We start from the raw sequence: 14,672 nt of genomic DNA on the forward strand, positions 1-14,672 counted from the left end.
TATGGTTTCCGTTTGCCTTTCCGTTGATGGGTTCCCCTGACGGAAAGGTCCGATGGAACCCATCAACGGAAACTGAACGCTGATGGGAACACACCCTAACTTGTTGATTAGCTTTGATAACTTTTTTGAGTGGAATGAAAAAAAAAAACAGCAATTCCACTATTGTTTTTCACGTTTTTTTTTTCTTTTTCTTACACCATCTGATAAAAGTGATGTTATTTTTGTAGTATGGGTCTTTTTGATTGCGGTGATACCAATTGTGTTTTTTTTATGGTAAACTATTTCAAAATCAATTCTAACGTTTTTAATTAAAATGGGGGGATTTTTTCTTTTATAAAACTTCATTTAACATAATTAAAAAAAAAACATTTTGTCCCACCAGGGGTATCGAAGCGGTGATCATATGATCGCTTGTATAAGGCTTTGGAATACGTAATATTCTTAATCACAAGTTGCCTGTCAGTATTATGGACTTGGGGCCATTATTAAGATTTTGATTGCCATGATTCGCAGTCATGGATCGCCAGGCGCCGATGGGCTGACAGAGGAAGTCAGTAATATCTCCAATTCCGGCAGTTGCAGCAGGTCCGTGTATTACCTCTGAGGACACCTGCCAGCACTGTCCTATTACAATGCTGGACGTTAAGGGGGTAAATATTCCCTGACGAAACCAGGAGGCCTCGTTATTCTCATTGGCAGCATAACTATGTTTTTTTTAATTTTGTGAACATTCCCAGTTGGGTGATCACCAATTTGGTCATCATTAGAAGACCCACAGGGGTTGTCACCCAGATGTCCCCTAACAGACTTGTACAACTCCTGAAAACTTGTGTTTTTTGTAGTGTTTTTATATCTTTTTAGCCGTGTTTTTGGTGTGTTTTTTCTTTCTTTTTGTGCAGCCAGATGTTTTGGTTTGTAGTGTTTTTGTTGCTTTTTTATCGTGAGTGGATTTTTTCCGGTGTTTTTCCTCATAGACTTCTCTAGAGGACTTTAAAAAAGCATGTACAAAATGACATTAAATAAAAAAATGCCTTCGACCTTCCTCACACACAGAATTTTTCTGACAATTTTGAACTGCATCAAAAAACAGCTTTTAAAAACACAAGTGTTATTGTATTGTATTATAGGTAATATGCATGTTTTTTAGGCGTTTTTAGTGGCATTTTTTATTTGGTCTCATTTTATACATGCTTTTTTTTCTAGCCTTTTTGAAGTCCTATAGTCTCAATTCACACACAGTGATTTGCTGCGTTTTTTGTGGCATTTTTAATGTCGTTTTATGCGACTTTTTTATGCGTTTTTTTAGTGCGGCCAGATGTTACATTAAAGTATATAGAAAAATAATGAATGCACTAAACACAACTGCGTTTTGGTTTGTGTCATTTTTAGGCAATTTTGTGGTCATGCTCCGGGTATGGTGATTTTTCTGCTGTTTTTCCTCATAGGCTTCACTATAGGACCCCAAAACACCAGAAAAAAAAGCATGTACAAAATGACACCAAATAAAAAACGCCACCAAAAGGGCCACTAAAAATGCCTTGAGAAAGCATGTTACCTTTTAATAACACTAGCGTTTTTGAGAAGCATTTTTTTGATTGCCAGAAAAGTTCTGCGTGTGAATGAGGCCATAGAGAGGACAATGGGGAAAACGCCTAAAAGAACGCCATACCCAGAGCATGATACGTTTTTAAAATACGCCATTGATCACAAATTTTGCCACAAACCAAAACGCAGTTGTGTGTAGTGCATTTTTATATTTTACTACTGACTTTATTGTAATATCTAGGCGCACAAAAAAAAATGCACTACCACGAAAAACTGTTAGCAAAAGTCTTTAATGAAATATAAAACGCACTACGAACAATACTGTTGGTGCATTTTTGCGATCGGTAACTTTTTTTCTCAATCCGTTTTTCTTATAGGCTACTCTAAAAACACCGGTAATAGTGGATGTTACAAATGTATTGAATGGACAAAACACCACCAACAACGGTTGTTAAAAAAAAAACTACAATGAAAAATGCTTGAAATTCATGTCAAAAACAAAATGCAGAAAAAAATGTGCGTGACGGAGGCCGAGGGTCATAAATGTGGGCGGTGACAAGTTTCCTCCAAATTTAGCTGATTTAATAATATGAAATCTGTTGCTGTCACTAATCCACTGATTGTGTAACAATTTAGAGAGGAATTTGGAGCATCCGGTTTTATTTTGGTTTCTATTTTTATTTTAAAAAAAATCTTCTTTTGTTGTTATTTTTTTTCTTATTATATTTTGTCTTATGACTAATTATTTACTAATTATAGACACACACACACACACACACACACACACACACATACACACACACACACACACACACACACACAAACACACACACGCACACATATATATTATGCTTTGTTACTATATTATTATTATTATTATTATTATTATTATTATAGTTTATTATGAAGAATTATTAACTAATTAGGAATTAACTAACGCACCCACATACATTTATATATATTTTTCTTATTTATTTTTTTGTCTTTTTTTACATAATTATAGCTGCCAACATTAATATTTGAAAACTAATTTTAATGAGATGTAAATCAATAAAAATATAAAACATTTATTACAATTTTTTATTTTTTTTTGTTCATTTTAATTTCTGCATATTTGTATCTTGATCACCATAGGATAGGAGAACATAGTGATGCAAACCTCTCAACTAGTCACCTATATATGACCACCTCTTTCTGCATCTATACGTACATTATATAAGATCACTTTGGGTAATATTGAAGACCACACACAAGGGTTGGAAGAGATATTCACTTACCCTTTAAGAGCCCATCATAAACTTTGTAAGCAAGACATTATAGGTAGAGTGATGCCTCGTTTAACCCTTAGAATCCTCCAAGTTCAGAATTTCAGCACCACGGTCAGCTCCCTGCAATGTTCTCCAGATAGTCCTGTTGTGTCCACCTCTCATAGCCTCCCTATGGGGCCACTGTCCAGCGCAGGAAGCCCACTCCTTCCTCCAGTGCCCGGCATCCACCACCAGCTTTCTTCTTATCTCCTTGATCTTCAATTAAGAAGTCAGCAAATTCCATCTCAAGGGGCCACAGATCCAACCATGACCCAACATAATGTAGAAAGTAACATATCTCGTTATGGGAATCCTACTCTCAGACTGAACATTACTTCTAGGTTTCCACTTTTGGGGTCATGTCCATTATGCTCCTGATGGTTCCTCCTGGGGTCCTCAGCTTGGCAGACCCTCCTTAGTAATATGTTTTTGAAAAATTCCAAGTGGGTTCACAAGAAATAAGCTTTCCATGTATCTGGAGCAATTTTGCTAAGTGTGACCTCTGGGTCAGGCGCAGGGCATTACTTGGAGCTGTTGAGTGTGTGTGTGTTTAATCCCTGCTTTGTGCAGGAAGCCTCCTAAGAAGATTGCTGGTTTACTCTGTGTCTCACACCTCTTCTCTCCTGCATTGTAGCTGCTCTCCTGTTCTCTGCCTGTACTTGCACTTCATACTGTATATATGACATATTGTCTAGTAAGCAGCTGTGAAGCCTGTACTGGGTGCAGAGACATGTAATGAAGTGATCAGCTGCTGGACAGCAAATACAGTCTATTAAGCTACAAAGTAACTGGGATTATTGTTCTATTGTTACTATTATTACTATTATTTATTGTCATGGATATAGAGCAATGGTCTCCAACCTGTAGCTCTCCAGCTGTTGTGAAACTGCAACTCCCAGCATGCCCTAAGAGCTTTCACAGCAGTCTCTTTCCCCAAGTGTCAGATGCCATTTTTAGGGCCGGTTTTAAATAAAGTGGATTTTTGTTACTATTATATTATAATATTTGTATTCGTTTTATTCATGTACAGTAATATTTATTTTAGTACCTTATTTTATTCATAGTGTTAATTATTGTATTATTATATTTTTTTTAATTATATTATATTTATTTTTACTTTTATTGTACTGCAATATTTATTTTAGTATATTCTATTAATAATATTATTATTTATTGTATTATATAATTTTTATTATTTTTTGTATTTGATTTTCTGCAATTATTATGTTTGTTCCAATATTATTGTATTTATCTTTACTTTTATTCTTGTACTACAATATCTATTTTAGTATATTTAGTTATTAATATTATTATTTATTGTATTTTTATATCATTTTTGTTATTATTTTTTGTATTTTATTATTATTATTTTTATTAGAATATTATTGCATTTATTATTACTTTTATTCTTGTACTACAATACTTATGTTATAATATTTTCGTATTACTGATTTTACTATATTTATTGGCATATTGAGTTTTACTTTTATTATTGGATCACTGCAATAGTTATTTTAGTACATTTTATTATAAATTATTATTTAAATTTTTTTTTTTAAATTGTTACAATTTGATATTATTACGGTTATTTTACTGTAATATTGCTTTCAGTATGTTATTGTTTTAATATTATAATTATTTTCATTATAACTAGGCTTGACATATTCCATTCATAATGTTGTACAAATAATGCATTAACATCCCTGGGACTAAAGACACACACACACACACACACACACGCACATGCACACACACACACACGCACACGCACACGCAGACACACACGCACACGCACACACACGCACATGCACACGCACACGCACACGCAGACACACACGCACACGCACACACACACGCACACACACATACACACACACGCACACACACACACACACGCACACACGCACACACACACACACACACACACGCACACGCACACGCACACACACATACACATACACACACACACAGTCTCTCCATTGCTTTACTGTATTATTTATTTTAGCATTATATTATTATTATTATTATTATTATTACCTTGATAACAGCTGTATTAGTACCATTATAACTATTTATAACTTTTTTGTTTTTCTTCCCTTTTTCACTGTAGTACAGGCATGTTCCGTACAGAATACTGCATCGTAAAAAAAAAACATACACAAAACCTTGAAGTTACAGCTACCGGTAACATTTTCTAGATGGTGAATTAATGATTTTTGCCTTTCTGGAATGGGTTTTATGCATTTTTAAAAACCTAAACAAGTTATTGTAATATATTTGTTATTTTTTAGTAATTAAGTACACACTGTTATGTATGTCAAACATCCCTATGTAATAATATACACATATAATAATAATAATAATAATAATATATTTTTATTATTATTATTATTATTGTTATTATAATTATTTTTGTTATTTTTGTATTGTCATTTTTGTTTATTAGTATTATTATTATCATTGTTACTACTATTATTATTGTTGCTGTTTTTATTAATAATAATAATAATAATATTATAATTATTATTATATTGTTGTTATTATTATAATTTTTTTATTGTCATTGTTGTTTTTTTATTATTATTATTTTTTCTACTATTATTATTGTTGCTGTTTTATTATTAACCCCTTAGTGATCGGCCTATTTTCGGCCCTAATGACCAAGCTATTTTTTTTCGTTTTTCTATAGTCGCATTCAAAGAGCTATAACTTTTATTATTCTTCCGTCGACCCAGCTGTATGAGGACTAGTGTTTGCGGCATTAGTTGTACTTTGTAATGGCACCATTTTGGGGTACATATAATTTTTTTGATTAACTTTTATTAACTTTTTTGTCGGGGGAATAGAAAAAAAACCCTGAAATGCCACCATTGTTCTATGCGTTTTAAATTCACGCAGTTCACTGTGCGGCATAAATAACATGTTACCTTTATTCTATGGGTCGGTACGATTTACAACTTTTGCACAATAACAACTTTTGAACAAAAATTATTTGTTTTTGCATCGTTGCTTTCCAAAAGCCGTAATTTTTTTTATTTTTCCATCAATGTAGTGATTTTTTGGGCTTGTTTTTTGCGGGACGAGACATAGTTTTGATTGGTACTGTTTTGGGGTACGTGAGACTAATTGATTAACTTTTCTTATGACTTTTTTCGGGGGCAATGGAAAAACATTTCAATTTTGCCATATTTTTGGAGTTTTTTTTTTTTTACGGTATTCACTTTGTGGTTTAAATTACATATTAACTTTATTGTTTGGGTCATTACATATATGTGTAGTTTTATTTTATTTTTTTACACTTTTACTAAATAAAACCACTTTTTATGGAAAAAAAATAGTTTTATTTATTTTTTTTACTGTACTTTTTATTAATATTTTTTATTTCACATTTATGACTTATTTTATTAGTCCCACTAGGGGACTTTACTATGTGATCTTCAGATCGCTGCTATAATGCTTTGGTATAGTGTAAAACTGACGAGCAATCTATTAGGACGTTACTCCGGCTTAAATAGGCATATGCCCAAGGCAGACCTGGGGGCTTTTATCAGGCCCCCGGCTGCCATGACCCCCCATCGGAGGCCCGCAATTCCATTTGTGGGCTGCCGATGGGTGATAGAGGGAGCTCCCTCCCTCTGCAAATGGTTTAATTGCCACGGTCGGTATTGACCGCGCCATTTAACGGGTTAAACGGCTGCGATCTGAGTAAATTTCGATCGTGGCCGTTGGCGCAGGAGCCCGGCTGTCATCAGACAACTGAGCACCGGCTCCAGCCTGCACGGGACACCCATGCAGGACTAAGACTAGGCTGCTCCTTGCAGTAAATCATCTGAGGATTGGTCACCTGCATTCAACCCTTATCTGAGTCATTAGTACAGAGAAGCCGGGGGAGGACATGCTTAGGGCTTATTCAGACCAACGTTGAATATGTCCGTGTGAGGGCCATTAAAACAATGGACGCATGTAGGTCAATGGGCCGTGTGAAGGGTCCGGTGAAAAATAGAACATGTCCTACTTTCTTCCGTTTTCACGGATCCCTCCATAGACTTAAGTCCATGGGGATCCATGAAAACGGCATCCGCACAGGTGGTCAAGGCGGACGTGAAAAATGGCTGTTTTTCACGTCCGAGTTTCCCCACGTTCGTCTGAATAAGCCCTTATTGTGTCAGCGATGTTCGTACTGTATATTCAGTGAGTTACTATCTATTACCTCCTCGTTCTAGCTGAATAAACCAATATGCAGTTTCATACACAACAACCCCCTTTATAGCTGTAAGACTGGGTAATATGAGGGTCAGGGGACCCCTGCTCTTCCGGTAGAGGGGTGTGCGCCATAGACAAATCCATAGAATATGCCATAAATGTCTATGGCGGTGAAATAAGTCACGAGCTAAAAGGGTCCTGATGCGGCACAGGGGTATATATATATATTAGGCCAACATCTGCATTGAGGATTTTTTATTCTCGGTTATTTGTATGGGCCCAATTAGGGACATGGGCAGAGGGGAGGTCATTCTCTAAAGAACGATGTCGACTATATGACTCTGGTCACACCCAAAAATTTATATAGACCCCCAGACCCGACACCTGAAAGAAATACAGACCCCTGACCAGACTCTTTAGATACTCACCTTTCCTCATTTCTGTAGCTTACAGTCCTCTTTACTCATGGGTGGCGCCGCAGACAACCGAAACATATTTTTTTTGGGAGGGGGGGGGGGATAGAGAATTTATTTTTATTCCGCCATTGTTTTATACATTTCAAATTTACGCCATTCACTATGCGGCATAAAAAACATGTTGCGTTTATTTTATGAATCGGTACAATAAGGGTATGTTCACACAGTTCGGATATGTTCTGGGTGCCGCAGGGAATTCCGGACGAAAAACTGAAGCAAATAGTGATGCAGTCTATCGGACGGAATGTCCGCTGTGGCCTGTGATTGGCTGGACGAAGAAGCACAGAATTCTGGGTAAGTATAAGATTTTTTTTTTCCTGCTCTTTGTAGCAGGTTTTTCCTTCCCAGTGAATTCAAGTGGGAAAACCCGCAACATGAAAGCAGCGATTACGCAAAAACAATTGACATGCGGCGGATTTTAAAAAAACGCACTGCAGGTCGATTTCTGAGCGTTTTTTTCCCGCTTATCATTTACACAGCGTGTGGAGGAGATTTGTCCAAATGTCATCCGCTTGCTGCTACTGTATTAAGCTGACGATTTTCGTTGCGGAAAATTTGCAGTATTTACGCTATGTGTGAACTGACCCTTACAGCGATATTGCACATGTAAAGGTTTTACTATTTTTGCGCAATGTAAATAATTTTACGCAAAAATTATTTATTTGTGCATCGTCGAATTCCAAGAGAAGTAACTTTTGTACATTTTTATCTATTTTTTACACTTTTACAAAATAGAACCGCTTCTTTGCTCGTGCGAACACCATCACGTACGTGCACTTGGGGGTGCAGGAAGGGGTTAATAGAGTGCGCATCACTAATAGTCTGAACGTCAGCATTGTAACAGGCTCTGCCAAGAAGAACTAATTGAGCTGACTACCTACAGATATATACAGCTCCCATAGAGTTACATTGTAACATTCTGCTCCCTGCAGTCACCACTAGGGGGATCTCACTACATACAGATATATAAAACTCCCATAGAGTTACATGATAACATTTTCACTATCTGCAGTCACCACTAGGAAGAGCTCACTACCAACAGATATATACAGCTCCCATAGAGTTACATGATAACAGTATGCTGCCTGCAGTCACCACTAGGGGGAGCTCACTACATACAGATATATACAACTCCTATAGAGTTACATGATAAGATTCCAGCTCCCTGCGGTCACCACTAGGGGGAGCTCACTACATACAGATATATACAGCTCCCATAGAGTTACATGATAACATTCTGTCTGCCTGCAGTCACCACTAGGGGGAGCTCACTACATACAGATATATACAACTCCCATAGAGTTGCATGATAACATTCTGTCTGCCTGCAGTCACCACTAGAGGAAGCTCACTACATACAGATTTATACAACTCCCATAGAGTTACATGATAACATTCTGTCTGCCTGCAGTCACCACTAGAGGGAGCTCACTACATACAGATATATACAGCTCCCATAGAGTTACATGATAACATTCTCACTATCTGAAGTCACCACTAGAGAGAGTTCACTACATACAAAAATATACAGCTCCCGTAGAGTTACATGATAACATTCTGCTGCCTGCAGTCACCACTAGGGGGAGCTTATGAGCTTACTGCATACTGATCATATATTGCTCTCAATGATAACACATTATGCAGAGAGCTCCCTCTAGTGGTGTGTACAGGCAGACAACATTTTATCTTGAACTCTATGACTATGCAGCGGATTTGGAGCTCAGTATAAGACCTCATGCACACTTCCATCACCGTTTTCACGGCCATTTCTCACGCTTCCGTGTGTCCGTTATGGTATCCGTGTGGTTTCCGTGTGTACTCAGTGTCCGTTCCGTGTTTCCGTTTCAAACGAACGCTGTGCTTCCGTTTGGCTTCCGTGTGTCCGTTAAAAAAAACGGAAGGTATTGAACTTCATTTGAATTTGTCACATGTCCCATTCTGTGAACTTTGGCACGCCCTGTCGTTGCTAAGGCAACTAATCCATAAAAAACGGACGGCACACGGAAGCCTTTTTTCACGGACCCATTGACTTCTATGGGCCCCACGGTCACGGAGTCACTGACAAAAGTAGGACATGCTCTACTTTTGGCGGAACGGAACAACGGATCCGTGAAAATAACGGAAGTGCGCATGGGCCCATTGAAATCAATGGGTCAGGGTGCTATCAGTGAAAAAAACGGATAGCACCCTGAAGGAATAAACGGAAGTGGGCATGAGACCTAAGAAAAACGGAGCTCCCACCACTATAAAGACATATTAGGAAATTAGTCAGCAATGAATATGGAAGCTAAAATCTACCTGATGATAAAAGGTGGAGACTTCCTTTAAGGCTAGGGCTCCATGGCACGTTATGGTCACGTGACTGCTGTTGCAATTTTACAAAGACCAAGGTCACCACGGAGCTCTAATCTGATGTCTATGCTCTTCCCCAATCTCTATGTTGAGATGTTGTCATCTCTTGGTGCTTCCCTATAATTAATAACCAGAAGACTGGAGAGTGATCGCCAACATCTCCAGGTCGATCCTCGCACATGAAGACTTGTTAAGATGAGATTCCGCCTCCCTTGCACCTGTAGGCTCCCGATCTCCTAGGGCATAATTACTGATGATGACAAAATATAATTGTGAAGAAGAAAATTATGAGAACTCAGCACAATGACATCTCCTGGTTAGACCTGTTCCCCTCCCCCGCAGCCAGACACAACATGCCTCCGCTTTACTGAGCAATCTGTTATATAACGAGTCTTTGATTTAAGTTTTATTGTAACGATTTCTCATTTTAATGACTCGTTATAAATGGAGAAGATGGATAATGATCAGAAGCTAAAATGAGCATCAAAAAGAGTAAAATCCTTCCTGCTCCCTGGGTCACATGATGCAGATCAGTAGAAACTTTCATTAGTAATAAGGACAACAGGTCAATCTACTGCAGTGTCATAACTGGAGAGGCCGGAGGACCAAATTTAGGCTCCAGTGCAATTAAGCACAAACTTTTACTCCACTCTGTACACAATAAGTCGTTCACAAGGGTCCAGGAAGCTCAGATCTATAGTGCTGTTTGTAATAAAGCTCTGTTCTAGCTGTCCCTGTGTCTGCTGAGATCTAGAGTGCTGTTTGTACTGAAGCAATGTTCTAGCTGTTTCTGTGCCTGCTGGGATCTAGAGTGCTGTTTGTTCTGATTTACTAACTATCCCTGTGTCTGCTCAGATCTATATGGCTGTTTGCACTAAAGCGCTGTTCTAGCTGTTCCTCTGCCTGCTGAGATTTATGGTGCTGTGTGCACTGAAGCACCGTTCGAGATTCCCCTCTGCCTGCTGAGATCTATGGTGCTGTTTGCACTGAAGCACTGTTCGAGCTGCCCCTCTGCCTGCTGAGATCTATGGTGCTGTTTGCACTGAAGCACTAGCTGTTTCTATGCCTGCTCAGATCCATAGTACTGTTTTTACTAAAGCTCTGCTCTAGCTGTTCCACTCCCTGCTCAGATCTATAGTGCTGTTTGTACTGATTTACTAACTGTCCCTGTGTCTGCTGAGATCTAGAATGCTGTTTGTCCTGAAGCAATTTTCTAGCTGTTCCTGTACCTGCTCAGCTTTATAGTGCTGTTTGTACTGATTTACTAGCTGTTCCTGCTCAGATCTATAGTGCTGTTTGCACTGAAGCACTCTTCGAGCTGCCCCTCTGCCTGATGAGATCTATGGTGCTGTTTGCACTGAAGCACTGTTCAAGCTACCCATCTGCCTGCTGAAATCTATGGTGCTGTTTGCACTGAAGCACTAGCTGTTTCTGTGCCTGCTCAGATCTATAGTACTGTTTTTAGTAAAGCTCTGCTCTAGCTGTTCCTCTCCCTGCTCAGATCTATAGTGCTGTTTGTACTGATTTACTAGCTGTCCCTGTGTCTGCTGAGATCTAGAATGCTTTTTGTCCTGAAGCAATGTTCTAGCTGTTCCTGTACCTGCTCAGCTTTATAGTGCTGTTTGTACTGATTTACTAGCTGTTCCTGCTCAGATTTATAGTGCTGTTTATACTAAAGCTCTGTATTTTTCTCAGAACAAATGAATATTGTAACTTGGGGGACCACTGTTCCTCTTGATAGGGTTCTGTGCTCTGCTTTTCAGAGCCTCTGCTTTCCTTCACACAGCCATGGAGTTAAAAGATAAAACTCTGTCTACTTGCAGCCACCACTAGGGGGAGCTCACTGTATTTATCATTGAGTTCCATAGGGCATATGAATCTGTGTGCAGTGAGCTCCCCCTAGTGGTAGTTGCAAGCAGCCAGAATTTTCTCTCTATGGCTGTGGGAAGGGAAAGGATTGGGAATTTTGTAACAGAAAACCATCTCTTCGACTGCTAATGATGTATTATAAAATGTATCAGCACAGAATTCTAGAACTAAAATCAGTGTTTAAATGCCGATATTCATTTTAAAGGTATTTAGGAATCACTTATCAAAAATCCTTTTAGCGCTTATTTGGCTAAAATAATGGGGTCACCCACTCAGTCCTCCCATTTGGTTACTAAAGAATACAGCTCCTCCGAATGCAGCTCTTGCTCCTGAAACCGTCACCAACCATAAATAATAAACTGCTGGGACGTCCATTGATTTCAAAGGAAATATTATAACATCAACATTTTAACCCAGAATCAATCTACATTTTGAGGGTCAGGGGTGTAGCTATAGGGGGTGCAGCCCAGAAGTTGCCTGGAGGCCCCTTTGCCACATAAAAAGACACCAGTAATGTAAATGGCACATGGCAGGTCGGGGGCTGGTACAGACTGGTAATTTACACAGGGCAATTATCATCAACGAGCGCTCTACGAGCAATTCCGGACAGAAAAAAATGCAGCAATTCCGCTACGTGTGGACGAGCCCTTATGGGTTGTAGATGCTATAATGTGTGACAAGTCACCTAGCCAGAGGCGGTGCTAGCGGGGAGGGCAAGGGGGTTGTGGCTCCGGGCCCACTGAGACGGATTGGGCTGAGGTGTCATGTCCCGTTTCAACTGTATCTGCGTCCTCAGGATGCAGATACCGTTGAATCCAATGGTGGAGCAGGGAGGCGTCACTTCCCTGCTTCACCATTCACTGGGTAACACTGGCCGTGATCGCTTTGGCGCAGAAAGTCGCAATGCAGTGATGTCGTTACGCCTGTCTGAACTGAGACACTCATAGCACAGAGCGGAGGAGCAGAGGGATCTCGTCCACTCGTCTTGGGAACGGGGCTAGGTTATTTTGTTATTTTTTTATTAGGCACTATGGGGGCATTATGCTGGGCATGGGGGGCAACTATGGGAGCATTATACAGTGTGGGGGTCACTATGGGGGCATTATACCATATGGGGTTGCTATGGGGGCATTATACTGTATGAGGGGAGATATAGGGGCATTATACTGTATGGGGGCAGCTATGGGGGAATTATACCGTGTGAGGGGAGATATGGGGCACTATACTGTATGAGGGAAGCTAAGGGGGCATTATACTGTATGGGGGCAACTATGAGGGCATTATACTGTGTGAGGGCTGCTATGAGGGCATTATTTTGTGTGGGGGGCACTATGAGGTATTATACTGTGTGGGTGTTACTATGGGACATTATGCTGTGTGGGGTCCACTAAGGGGGGCATTATACTGTGTGGGGGTCACTAAGAGGGGCATTCTACTGTGAATGGAAGCTTACAGAAACAGAGTAGCACAACAAACGACGCTGTTTACGTAAGCCTGACCCCGCCGAATGCGTCTCTGTGGTTGTAAACATGTGTTGGGGGGCCCACTGGGTTTGGGCACACTCAGATGTTTCACTCCCCCCCCCCCCCTTGCAAAACCCCTAGCTTGGCCTCTGCACCTAGCGGATGACTCGGTAAGTTAGATGAAGCAGAGCCGATTTCGTGATTTGGCACAACTCGTAATATCATAATATGGTTTCTGTATTTCCCATAAGACTTCAAGTGAACCTACTACATTCCCATAAAAGAAGCAGACCAATGACAAATTCAGCTCTGCTACATCTGTATTGGCTTGAATTTTCAGCAGTAGATGCTGAATTAATGTAAGTTTAATCTAAATCACTATCACAATAAAACAGAATATAATGTATCCCACCCTGGCTTCCACTTACCTCTGAATGGTCGTCCTGTTATATTAGGGTCGTGTAATTATCATTCCAATCCTTTATAGGTCAGTTATAAATTATCGTAATCTGATAGTTCGCAGGTGAACAAGCGGCTTTTCTGTCCAAGATTGGCACTGACTGGCACCACCATGAGATGTTAGGTTTCTTTCTGTGCCAAGGGACTGGCATGAAGTCACATGTTCCAATTATTTTATGTAAAGAAACTTTCCTGCAGTTTAATCATTTATAATACCGGCGAGACTTAATGTTGCTGATGAGGAGTTTTCCTAGTCCTGAAAGCTAATGTTGAGTTGTAATTGGGAAGACAAAACTGGTGAATGTCGACCCTTAAACATCACTTTGTGTTTTATTTTAATCTAAACAGGTCCAGTCTTCTGTCTCTAATTGTCTGATTACAAAGCTCCAAACTCTCTGCATAGATACAGTTATATGACAAAATTCTGTCTGCCTGCAGTCACCACTAGAGGGAGCTCACTACATACAGTGTTAATGATGTATTTAATGTATAATCTCTAAGCTCCCTCTAGTGGTGGCTGCAGGAAGACAGAATTTTATCATGTAACTCTTGTCTATGTAGGGAATTTGTAACTCTGAATCAGCAAAATGGAGTTCCGACCGCTATAAAGGTTTCTTAAAAAATTAATCAGCACCGAATTACGAACCTAAGAATGACATGATGATAAAATGTGGACAAAGATGGACATTTTCGAAACATTTCCAATCATAAAGTGACATTTTACAGATATTGGGAGCGCACCCTAGAATGGAATTGCATGTGAATGTTTCCTCATTTTATATAGACATTGGGGGGGGGGGTCAGATGTGTTCGGACCCCTATGAGGTCCCAAAATTAAGTGACTGTGAAACCCCATAGAATGAGCAATCCCTTTGGTGTTTCGGTGAAATCGCCCAGAATCCCCCACACCATGATTTTGATGGCTCTGTATCATGAGAGATCACGAATGATGGAAACTTCTCAGCAGAGCCAAAGGAGTTAGGACACTACACCAAACA

This window comes from Rhinoderma darwinii, chromosome 2 (genome assembly GCF_050947455.1).
Source record: "Rhinoderma darwinii isolate aRhiDar2 chromosome 2, aRhiDar2.hap1, whole genome shotgun sequence".
NCBI classification, from domain to species: Eukaryota; Metazoa; Chordata; class Amphibia; order Anura; family Rhinodermatidae; genus Rhinoderma; species Rhinoderma darwinii.